Raw genomic sequence first — 13,266 nt, 5'->3', positions numbered from 1 at the left:
TTGGGCCCTCCCTCTATTCCACGGACCCAGTATAGACATGTAATTTAGTGATTTTAGTTATATTTTAGGCTTGTATACTATCTAATATATGAAGATATTCTAGGTTTGCTCACATCCTATTTATTATTTAACATCTTATATAATATTTAATGTTTTTATAATGTTTATATTTTATATGATATTTATGTTATATAATACTCCAGAGGTCCCAACACTGTGACATTTACATTCCCCAATAATATACGACTCACATGAATTCATACATATTTATACATTTCTATCTACTATATTGTTATATACATCAATTAGGTCCCACAATCATGCAATATAAACATACACACCTATTTATATATTAATTTGTACATTCTTCATATTTCATTCCATTGATTGCTCATTACATTCTTACTATGTACCTACATTTTATTCAGTTTTTATATAAAAAATATATATATATAAAAATAAATATTATATTTAAATTTTTATTACATTTACATGATTTATTTGATATTTAGGAGATTTACTTTGTCTCAGATATGAAAATAATTTTGAAGTTTTCCATCTCCATCAAGCACTGTTTTCCCCTTTCCATTCATAAATTATAGTTTTACTACTGTTGACACTGGTTGTGACATCATGATTGGTGGGGAAGGGCCAATTTGTATATATAGGTGAGGATACTGACCCCCCGACACCTATAATTATCTAAACTGCTGAAGAAAGGACTGAGGAAAGTCCTGAAACGCATCCAGTGACCCCTTCACATTCATACTAAGACCACCTACTATTTACCTGTTAGTGCAAATCACCACTTTACCCTCAGAACATCTTTGACAGACATCTGTCAATCACCTGCTTGAACAGTGCGCGCTTTGGAAACACGAGCACGCCACCTGGGACTCCATTAAGGGATGCAGTAGAAGCGCTGCAGTCCCCGGCTTCTTTGCCCACCGTTGTATTGCCCCGTTTACATCAGGAGAAGGCCGAGTCTCCAACGGTGTGCCTGCACGGCTTATACATCGGTTAAGCAGCTAATTGGAACCCAGTACTACCAGCTATCAGCAAACCGGGAGATCACAGTTTCTATAACTTACCGGCAACAACGGCGCCTCGACTCCGCCGGAGACCACAGTGTCTATATCCCGAAATAACTTTGCATTGACTCCTAACATAAACTGTTTTCTTAAGTCAGTGGAGCTGACCCCATAATTGCTACAGGTTACATAGTAGAAGTGGTGATTGCAAAGATATACTTTGTTGCAAGGAACTTATACAAAGACATTTACCTCCTTTGACACATTTGGAACTATTGAAAAAAGAAATTCAAATACTTTGCTATTGGACTTGAAAGGGGAGAACTTTTAAGAATTTTGATTGATTGACATTTGTTTCCCCTAATTACCGAATGCACCTTATTGTTTTTATACTTATATTTTATTGGTCTCCGTATATATATTATTAATTATATTTTATTTATGGTTTTTATATTATATTTTATTACAATTTATTGTTCCTGCTGGCTTACAATGGCCCTGTTAGCCACAGGCAACATATCACATACCTGAATTTATATCTATAATTAATTAATAAACTAATTGTACCCATATCCCAGACCTTGAGCCCCAATCATTTTACTTGATTTATTTATTTTTTAGACACCGTGGGTAAAAGGTGTCAGATTGGGTAGCCCAGGTCATTTTGGAAGCCAGTCGGACAAGAGCCTCTCCAAAATCTTGATTTTATTTTTTTGTTGATTACTTTTGCATGGGCTTTTTCAGTATCTAGACTTGTTACAGATTTACAGAAGCAAAATAGTAGACTGCTTTGATGTAGGTATGTGGTATGCATGTATGAGGCCAGACAAATGCACTACAGTCTGCTGAAAAAACATGTTTTTGCACAGCAGCAGGACACAACAGTGCAGCACAAAAAAAAGGGGGAGGGGTTTAAACCCTAAATTGCACTCTGTCACAGAGTGTTAAGAATGGTGTGAACTGGTTTTCATACAGTCTACAGACTAGTATAAGCAGCAGATGATTTATTGTGGGGAAAAATACACAGAATTGCGCTGAAAAATCATTCCTGCCTCCTGTGATAAGGTTCATGAAGTTCTGGCAGCTTGTTGATATGTATGAGACAATGAAAAGCTATCTGCCCCTTTCTGATAAAATGCTGAATGAAGTGACTGGAAGCTTAATGGCTGGCGTCAAAATCCTTCTCATTGACAACAAGTACTGCACTTCTCTCTGTCCACAACGCTGATGTAACTAGCAGTTGGCAGTGGAACGCTGCGGTGTAATCAATTCAACGTCTCTCTGTGTAACACACACAGACACACTGTCAGTCCTATCTCTGCAGTGTATATGGCATGAAATGAGCAGCCGCAAAATGACTGCCGATTATATAGGGCTGTGACATCACAGGGGTCAATGAATGCTGATAAGCTACATCCCATATGTGATTCAGGGTCATCACGCCTACCTCGCTTCCCGCCTCGCATTCCCACCTTCCCAGCATCCCCTGCCCCATGTACTGACATGTGGATCCGCCATTTTAGGTGTCCTGGAGCCTGGAACACTGTAAAATGGAGTTTAATGAAGAGATTCGCACAGAAGAATCGAATAAATCCTGAAACTCGTAACGAATTCAGGTTCGTCTGCTTTTATTCGCTCATCTCTAATAGTAACATAGATCATAAAGTTGAAAACAGACAATCAAGTTCAACCTATATCCCTAATGAGTCCCTAATGAACAGAATAAATCCCAGAATAAACCTTCTGTCCCTATAAATCTAGTATCCATAACCTGTAATATAACCTGTCATACGACTATGACTAAGGCCCTGCGGGCCGAAACGCGTCACGTTACCTGAGTGTCCGATGTATCCTATGGTAACTATGCAATAAAGCAGCTCGGTTTTACACGTGTGTGCCCTGGACAGTCTTCTTTTCTTGCATACGTTTGGACTGGTCCTGGTCCTGTCCGCGCTCAGAAGCCTGGGGTTGGTTCTACTTGCTTGCACCTTCCATAACCTGTAATGTTGTGACTCTTCAAAAAATGCATCCAAGCACCTTTTTGAGGTCTCTTACCACCTCCTCCAGGAGAGAGTTCCACAGTCTCTCTGCTCTTACAGTAAAGAACCCCCATCTGTGCTGGTGTAGCTTCTTTCCTCTAAATGAAGATGATGCCCCCTTGTTATAGATACATTCCTGGGTATAAATAGATCATGGGAGAGATCTCTGTACTGTCCCCTGATATATTTATACATAGTTATCCGGTCGCCCCTAAACCTTCTTTTTTTTCTAAACTACATAACCCTAATTCTGATCTTTCTGGGCACTGTTCTTAAATGGGCACTGTCAGATACAAATGCTTTTAATATGTTGTAAAGCATGCAAAACCAATAGGTTTTGAAATTGCTTTCATTAGAAAATTTTCAGTATTTCTTACTGAAAAAGCCAGTCAAACAACTGCCCCCTCTGCCTGCTTGGACACATACTAGTCCTGCTGTGTCCATACATCATCACCTATGTCATGGACACACTTCCTTGATTGACAGCTGGAGGGCTCACAGCTGGAGGAAAAATCCTCCCACTGTCAGCTTGTGTCCCGCTACTGTCAGTGAGGACAAGCTGGGAGTTTGTAGTTTAGCATACTGATGGAGGGGGCGTAGACCTGCACATTGAGGCCACGCCCCCTCCCTTAGAGAGAAATTCAGACTAGTGAGCTAAATTAAAAGTGTAATAAAGTGTATACAGGGCGTATACGCAGCGTATTTGACGCTGCGCAAATTTTACGGCAGCAGCGGGAAATACGCTGCGTATTCCTTGCTCACTATACACACAGGGCTTTCCGGCGGCAGCCCTATGTGTGCAGTGAGTTTTGGAGGCGGAGCCGCGTTTCACAGACATGCCGGCACACGGCCCCGTCTCCAAAACTCACTACACACAGGGCTGCCGCCGGAAAGCCCTGTGTGTATAGTGAGCAAGGAATACGCAGCGTATTTCCCGCTGCTGCCGTAAAATTTGCGCAGCGTCAAATACGCTGCGTATACGCCCTGTGGGAACGCACCCTAAAGACTCAGGGTTTTTCTGTTTTTGCACTTTCTTTTTTCCCATCTTACCCTTAAAAAAATCATAATTCTTTCAATTTTGCACCTATAATCCATATGATGACTTATTTTTTGCGCCACCAATTCTACTTTGTAATGACATCAGTCATTTTACCCCAAAATCTACGGCAAAATGGAAAAAAAATAAAAATCATTGTGTGACAAAATTGAAGAAAAAACTGTTTTTTGTAACTTTTGAAGGCTTCCGTTTCTACACAGTACATTTTTTGGGTGAAAATGATACATTCTCTTTATTCTGTAGGTGCATATGATTAAAATGATACCCTACATCAGGGGTACTCAACTCTTTTTAGTGAGGGTCCGCTTATCCAGGTCTGCCACTGGTAAAGGTCCGAGCAAAGCACTGAGGCCTGGTTCACACTTAATGGCCACAGTGCCATGAAGGAAATAGACAAAACGACTGGAGTCTGGAGGATGTAAAACTACTGTTTCCTGTATTTTCTGAATACTGCCAGAGACTGTACCCCTGAAAATAATACTGTTGCATACTGTACTCCTGAATGAAATACTGCGGCATTGTGTATCCCTGAATATAATACCACATGCTGTACCCCTAAATATAATACTGCCACATGCTGTACCCCTGAATATAATACTTCCACATGCTGTACCCCTTAATATATTAATGGCACACAGTTCCCCTGAATACTTTACTGTCACACACTATACAACCTGAATATAATACTGCCACATACTCTACCCCCAAATATATCACTTTCACACGCTATGCCCCTGAAAATATTACTGCCACACACTGTTCTATCTATCTATATATATATATATATATATATAAATATATATATATATATATACTGGTATATTACTGCCACAGGGTATGCCCCTGGTATAGTACTGCCACATGCTATATTCCTGGTATATTACAGCCACACATTTTGCTCCATAGTAAATGATGCCACTGTGCCCCCAGAATACATGATGCCACTGTGCCCCCCAGAATACATGATGCCACTGTGCCCCCCCAGAATACATGATGCCACTGTGCTCCCCCAGAATACATGATGCCACTGTGCCCCCCCAGAATACATGATGCCACTGTGCCCCCAGAATACATGATGCCACTGTGCCTCCAGAATACATGATGCCACTGTGCCCCCCAGATTACATGATGCCACTGTGCCCCCAGAATACATGATGCCACTGTGCCCCCAGAATATATGATGACACTGTGCCCCCAGAATATATGATGACACTGTGCCCCCCAGAATATATGATGACACTGTGCCCCCCAAAATATATGATGACACTGTGCCCCCCAGAATGTTTCCACTGTGCCCCCAGAATATATAATGCCACTGTGCCTCCAGAATATATGATGCCACTGTGCCCCCAGAATATATGATGCCACTGTGCCCCCAGAATACATGATGCCACTGTGCCCCCAGAATACATGATGTCCCAGTGCCCCCAGAATACATGATGTCCCAGTGCCCCCAGAATACATGATGTTACTGTGCTACCACATAAACTTTGCCACTGTGACTTTTCAGCTTCTGCAAACTACAACTCCCATCATGCACAGACAGACGGTCATGATGGGAGTTGTAGTCACAGGTGTGGGAATTACTGTTCACCTGAAAAATTAGGCTCCCTGTCCCAGGTACTGCGCTGCTCTGGCCTCTTCTAATCAGGCCTGGCCAGAGCAGATGATGCAGGCAGCACTTATCGCGCCACCTGCATCACAGAAGTGCCAGGCAGGGAGCACATAGTAACATAGCTCATGAGGTTGAAAAAAGACCAGAGTCCATCAAGTTCAACCTATATCCCTACTGAGTTCCTACTGAGTTGATCTAGAGGAAGGCAAAAAACCCTGAAACTAGAGGTAAAAATTCCTTCCCGACTCCAAATATGGCATCAGAATTAATCCCTGGATCAACGTTCTGTCCCTATAAATCTAGTTTACATAACAAACAATGTTATTACTCTCCAAAAATGCATCCAGACCCGTTTTTGAACTCTTTTACAGAGTTCACCATGACCACCTCCTCCGGAAGAGAATTCCACAGTCTCACTGCTCTTACAGTAAAGAACCCCCGTCTGTGCTGGTGTAGAAACCTTCTTTCCTCTAAACCAGTGGTTCTTAACCTTGTTGGAGGTACTGAACCCCACCAGTTTGATATGCGCATTCACCGAACCCCTCTTAATTGAAAAAATAAAATGTTTTTTTCAAATTCAAAACATAGGAGGTATATATTTAAGTAAATATTTATACAGGTGCACAAAATGAACAAAACCATTAAAGGGGTACTACCGTGTTGACAACTTATCCCCCCTCTAAAGGATAGGGGATAAGTTGTCTGATCGCGCCGGGTCTCGCCGCTGGGGACCCCTGCGATCTCGCACGCAGCACCCCGTTATAATCAGTCCCCGGAGCAAACATCGCTCCGGGTCTGATGACTGCCAATCACTGGGCCGGAGTATCGTAACATCACGGCTCCGCCCCTATGTGATGTCACTCTCCGCCCCCTCAATGTAAGTCTATGGCAGGGGACGAGACAGGTGTCTCTCCCCCTGCCATAGACTTGCATTGAGGGGCGGAGCGTGACGTCACGATCACCGGCCCCGTCATCAGACCTGGAGCGGATGTTCGCTCCAGGGCCTGATGAGAGTGGGGTGCTGCGTGCGAGATCGCGGGGGTCCCCAGCGGAGGGACCCTGCGCGATCAGGCAACTTTTCCCCTATCCTTTAGATAGGGGATAAGTTGTCAGCACAGTAGTACCCCTTTAAGAACAAAACCATGAAAACATGATTTTCACAAAAAAAATAAAACATAATGAATATTTACTGCAAATCAGTGTGACTTCTGCTGTTGTCTTTCAGAGACCAGTTCAGAAATGCGCGGCTTTACCTTGGCAAGTGCCACTCTCATGTCATTTTCGCAACAGTGGCAGTGTTCCCCCCACATTAGGCAGGCAGTGTTCCCCCCACATTAGGCAGGCAGTGTTCCCCCCCACATTAGGCAGGCAGTGTTCCCCCCCACATTAGGCAGGCAGTGTTCCCCCCCCCCACATTAAGCAGGCAGTGTTCCCCCCCACATTAGGCAGGCAGTGTTCCCCCCCACATTAGGCAGGCAGTGTTCCCCCCCCCCCCCCACATTAGGCAGGCAGTGTTCCCCCCCCCCCCCCACATTAGGCAGGCAGTTCCCCCCCCCCCCCCACATTAGGCAGGCAGTGTTCCCCCCACATTAGGCAGGCAGTGTTCCCCCCACATTATGTAGGTCAGTGGTCTTCAACCTGCGGACCTCCAGATGTTGCAGAACTATAACTCTCAGCATTGGCTGTCCGGGCATGCTGGGAGTTGTAGTTTTGCAACATCTGGAGGTCCAAAGGTTGAAGATCACTGATGTAGCCAGTGTTCCCCCACAGACATACAGCCTCCAGCCATATACAGTGTATGGCTGGAGGCTGTATGCCTGTGTACTGCCCACTTCAGTGCTCCGACCACCGCTCCGGCTATAGCAGTAGGTCTCGGGACCGGTGGTCACTTACCAAGCTGGCCAGCGCGTGTCTTCCTCCTTCTCTATCCTCTGGTCCTAGGTGCCTTATTTTCCATGGGCGCACACACAGGACGTTGGTGACATCCCGGCGGCCCTGCTTTTTTAAACTTAACGCGGGGCCGCAGGGAGTTAATAGTGATAGGGGGAATTGCCCTGTCGCTACAGAACGGGCAAACACCGGCTCTCCTCGGGGCCCCAAGCAATTGCTTGGTTTGCCTGTCCTGTTGCGACCTCCCCCGTCGAACCCCTGGGACTGACTCACCGAACCCAGGTTAAGAACCACTGCTCTAAACGTAGAGGATGCCCCCTTGTTATAGATACAGTCCTGGGTATAAAGAGATCATGGGAGTATGTATGGCCCCCTGACATATTTATACATAGTTATTAGGTCGCCCCTAAGCCTTCTTTTTTCTAAACTAAATAACCCTAATTCTGATAATCTTTCTGGGTACTGTAGTCCTCCCATTCCCCGTATTACCCTGGTTGCCCGTCTTTGAACCCTCTCCAGCTCCACTATATCTTTCTTTTACACTGGTGCCCAGTACTGTACACAGTATTCCATGTGTGGTCTGACTAGTGATTTGTACAGTGGTAGGATTATTTCCTTGTCGTGGGCATCTATGCCACTATTGATGCACCCCATGATTTTATTAGCCTTGGCAGCAGCTGCCCGACACTGGTCACTACAGCTAAATTTACTGTTAACTAAGACTCCTAAGTCCTTTTCTATGTCAGTCGTCCCAAGTGTTCTCCCATTTAATACATAATCCCAGCCTGGATTTTTCCTCCCCATGTGCATTACCTTACATTTATCAGTGTTGAACCTCATTTGCCACTTCCCAGCCCAAACCTCTAACCTATCCAGATCCAGTTGTAATAGTGCACTGTCCTCTATTGTGTTTACCACTTTACAGAGTTTAGTATCATCTGCAAAGATTGTTACTATATTATTCAACCCCTCTACAAGGTCATTAATAAATATATTAAACAAAACAGGACCCAAGACGGACCCCTGTGGTACCCCGCTAGTAACAGTCACCCAATCAGAATAAGTACCATTAATAACCACCCTCTGTTTCCTATCACTGAGCAAGTTACTTACCCACTTACACACATTGTCCTCCAGCACGATCCTTCTCATTTTATGCACCAACCTTTTATGTGGTTATCAAATGCTTTGGAAAAATCCAGATATACGACATCCAGAGATTCCCCCTGGTCCAGTCTGTGGCTTTGGGCTGTGGCTATTCATTTGTATCGGTGTCTTAAAGACACCTATACACAGGGCTGGACTGGGACCAAAAATAGACCCGGCATATTAGACTATGCAGACCTTTTTTTGGGGTGGGGGTCTCAACAGTGGGACCCCTGCCAAAATAAAATTGTCTGTATAGTTCAAAATCCCATTGGTTAAAGTGACCCTCCACTTGTTGCAAAGCTACAACTTCCAACATGCCTGGAGAGCCACAGATTGGGGTACAGTTTTACCCATCAATACTGTAGAACCTAAAAGTTACTACAGCTCTGATGGGACAGTCAGGAGAATGCACAATGATATCAGTGACCTGAGTCACTTTCCTTTTCTTTTTCATCTGGTCCAGCCATTAGGTCTTCTCAATACACCGCCCAATGTCATCCTCCTCAGTACACCACCAATGTCATCCTCCACAGTCCTCAGTACACCCCCAAGGTCATCCTTCACAGTCCTCAGTACACCCCCAATGTCATCCTCCACAGTCCTCAATACATCCCCAATGTCATTCTCCACACTCCTACAGTGCCCCCTTGTCATTCTCCACACTCCTACAGTGCCCCCCCTTGTCATTCTCCACACTCCTACAGTGCCCCCCCTTGTCATTCTCCACACTCCTACAATGCCCCCCCTTGTCATTCTCCACACTCCTACAGTGCCCCCCTTGTCATTCTCCACACCCCTACAGTTCCCCCCTTGTCATTCTCCACACTCCTACAGTACCCCCCCCCTTGTCATTCTCCACACCCCTACAGTGTCCCCCCTTGTCATTCTCCACACCCCTACAGTGCTCCCTTGTCATTCTCCACACCCCTACAGTGCTCCCTTGTCATTCTCCACACCCCTACAGTGCCCCCTTGTCATTCTTCACACCCCTTCAGTGCCCCCCTTGTCATTCTCCACACTCCTACAGTGCCCCCCATGTCATTCTCCACACTCATACAGTACCCCCCCTGTCATTCTCCACACTCCTACAGTACCCCACCTTGTCATTCTCCACACTCCTACAGTGCCCCCCCCCCCCCCCCGTCATCCTAAACTAAACATTCCATCCCCAGCCAAAACCATATCACCCCTCTGTACACCTCCGTACTGTCCGCACCTTGTAAAAGCTGCAACTGCAGCTCTCAGCAGTGGCGGGATCTCCTTCTGCGACGTAGCAGCCGGGGCAGGAACGCATCCATGATGCCGGGCGTGCATATGCACGGACATGTTAAAGCGGCAGCACCCCTGCCCCAGCTTACTTTATTTGGGGCCGGGGGACCAGCCAAAGAGGAGAGCATTATGCAAGAGGGGCCCCTTCATAGGGGAGAGTTGTTGAGAGCGGTCTGAGCCGCGTTTGTTTTATTGAAAAAAAAAAAACGGTATGCCCGGCCCTGCCTATACAAATGAATAAGTACAATAATACAGGTGCTGAACAAGTCCATGTTCAGGCGTTACATAACACCAAAACTCCCAATCAGGGAACAATAAGGCCTCTCAGTAATCCTCAAGCTGAGAAAGAGAAGTATGCCATACTGGAAATTCAAATTACATTAACCAATATGTGTCCAGCCAGACACTTATGCAACATGGATAAGGAAACTGATAACAAATACCAGGTAACAAGATGTGCACAGGAAGGGCGCAAGGGTACCAACAGAAGGGGACAAGACAAGGGGAAAGGAGAAAAGAAGTAGGAGTCTACAGGAGGGAGAGAACAAAAGATAGAAGAAGTCAGGCGGAGGTGGAGGGGCCAGGAACAGGAGCCACCGGGTTCTGAGGGGAAAGCAGAGTACGATATTCAGGGGTAGACTGGAAAGACCGCTATACTAAAACTTGGTTTGACTGGCTATCGTTTTCTGCAGGGGTCAAGGCAATTAGTTCCTCCATATGTTGGAAGTAGTTTACTTCCGCTATCCATTCACCAATCGTGGGGGAGACAGTAGATCTCCATTTGCGAGGAATAACCGACTTCGCCGCCTGCAGTAAATATCGCAAGAGAGACTTCTTATATCTAGAAGAGGACATATCAAACATAAATAAGAGAGTGGCCTCAGGAGAGTCCGGGACAGCTACACCGGTGATCTTACCCACTACCTGGCGGACCGTAGTCCAAAAGGGACGCAGAGAAGGGCAGTCCCACCAAATGTGCAACATGGTACCAGCTGAGAGGTCACATCGCCAACAATTCTCAGAAACAGAGGGAAACCAACGGTGCAGCTGCTCCGGAGTACGGTACCACCAGGAAAGGATATTGTAGTTAGTTTCTTGTGTTTTATTAGCAATAACCGACTTGTGAGACAGGTAGAAGCATTTCCGCCATTGCTCAGGTGTGAATTGTGTATTAAGTTCCGACTCCCAGGCAGCACAAAAAGCAGGCAGTGAAGTGGAGTAGCGGGATAGTAGCATCCTATAGAGAGAGCCTATGGTGTGAGATGGTAGGGGAGGCTGAAGACAGAGCTGTTCAAACTGTGTCAGTGGTCTATGTAAGCGCGTAGAGCGCCATATGGTGGTATAAAAGTGTTGCAGCTGTATATATTCAAAAGGTGCCCGTACACGAGAGACTAGATCAGGGCGTATGTCAGAGAGGGGGAGTAGGTCAGAGGAGGAGAGCACATGTGTGAAACGGAGAGGGTTTGACTTGTCCCCACCTAAGAACCCACGAGTCGAGGCGCCCGGGGGGAAATCTGGGTGATCTGTGATAGGTAACAGGGGGCCCGTAGGCTCCACCATGGACCCACTAGACAGGGACCCCCGAAGGGCAGAAAAGGTATGTCTAGAAGTGAAGGATAGAAGAGGCAAGGAGGGTGGGGGTGAAGGCCACGTCCAAGGAAGGCCGGCTCGAGAAAGAGGAGAAACCGTGCGCGATACGCACCCAGAGCTTGGACTCAGAATTGTGCAAGATGTCTAATAGGCGAGCGTGCATCGCCGCCATATAATACAGGGGCAATCAGGCAGGCCCACACCCCCAGCCTCCTTAGGGCGATAAAGTATTTCCCTTCGAATGCGCGACCGACCCATAGCCCAGACAAAAGAGCCAAATTTGCTCTGCAGGTCCCTCCAGAACGTAGTAGAAAGTTGAATCGGTAATGTTTGGACTAAATACAATAATTTTGGAAGGAGGGTCATTTTTAAGATATTAATCCTGCCAAACCAGGAAAAGTTCTTGCGGCGCCATGCCTGCAAGAGAGTGTCAAATTGTGTTAGAAGAGAAGTGAAGTTGCAATGGAAAAGACGGGATAAATCTGCAGGGATCTTCGTGCCCAAATAGGAAAGGCCTCCTGAAGGCCATGCAAAGGGGAAATTCAACTTAATGAGATCGACTGAGGATTGGGGAAGGGAGACATTAAGTGCCTCCGATTTAGCCACATAAATTTTAAAATTGGACCATATCCTGAATCCCGACAGCTCCGACATCAACACAGGAAGCGAGACATGGGGATTAGTGATATATACCAAGAGATCATCAGCGAATGCTGAGCACTTGTACTCATGACCTCCAATGTCGACACCCGAGATATCAGGATTCCGCCAAATAGCAGTCAGGAGATGCTCCATGACCAATACGTATAGTAAAGGGGATAAGGGGCAACCCTGACGCGTCCCATTGTGTATGCTAAAGGATTGGGATAGGGAACCATTAATTTTAAGGCGTGCTGAGGGGGTTTGGTAAAGAGACAAAATCTTTGAAGTGAGAATGGGGCCGAGACCTATAGAGGACAAGGTTTGACGCAGAGAAGGCCACGATATACGATCAAAGGCCTTCTCCGCGTCCAAGGAGAGAACCATTAAAGGGATCTTACGGGACTTAGCATAGTGAATAATGTCCAGGGTTTTAAGCGTATTGTCACGGGCCTCCCTACCCCGTACAAAGCCCGCCTGATCAGGGTGAATCAAGTCCGGAAGGACCGGACCCAATCGTGAAGCGATCAATTTAGCAAAGATTTCCACATCTACATTCAGTAGAGAAATAGGCCTGTAGCTAGGACAGACCTGGGGGTCCTTGCCCGGCTTAGGGAGGACCGCGACATGAGCTAAAGTAGTCTGCGGGGGAAAGGGAGACAATGGGGACACCTCGTTGAAAGCTTCCAGCAGTAAGGGGGCAAGGCGCTCAGCAAACCTCTTATAAAATGCGGCAGTAAAGCCATCCGGGCCCGGACTCTTGCCCCCAGGAATGGAGTCAATAACTTCAAGAACTTGACTCAAAGAGAAGGGAGCCTCCAGGAGCTCCATAGCCTCCTCAGAAACACGAGGGAGACCAACCTGGGGGAAAGTGTCCGTCCGAGGGCTAACTGAAAGGCTAGGGAGTAGATTATAAAGATTAGCATAATAACTCCGAAATACAGAGGCAATCTCCGGAGTGGTGTGAACTACGGATCCCGATGGGGT

The 13,266-nt window shown here is 46.1% G+C and overlaps 1 protein-coding gene across 5 annotated transcripts in view; it reads left to right on the top strand.

Moving 5' to 3' along the window:
- ANO10 (anoctamin 10) overlaps positions 1–13,266 on the top strand; it is a 687,222-nt gene that overhangs the window by 60,653 nt on the left and 613,303 nt on the right. The window contains exon 2 of one of the 5 annotated variants that reach the window (XM_056520227.1): positions 2,555–2,647. The exons of the other annotated variants lie outside the window; for them this stretch is intronic. The gene's annotated coding sequence lies outside the window, so the exon portion shown is untranslated. The remainder of the gene's footprint in view (positions 1–2,554; positions 2,648–13,266) is intronic. 5 annotated transcript variants of the gene reach the window in all.

Source organism: Hyla sarda, chromosome 5, assembly GCF_029499605.1.
Source record: "Hyla sarda isolate aHylSar1 chromosome 5, aHylSar1.hap1, whole genome shotgun sequence".
NCBI lineage: Eukaryota > Metazoa > Chordata > Amphibia > Anura > Hylidae > Hyla > Hyla sarda.
Note: the sequence above shows the minus strand (reverse complement) of the source record. Positions and strands in the feature narration are given on the sequence as shown.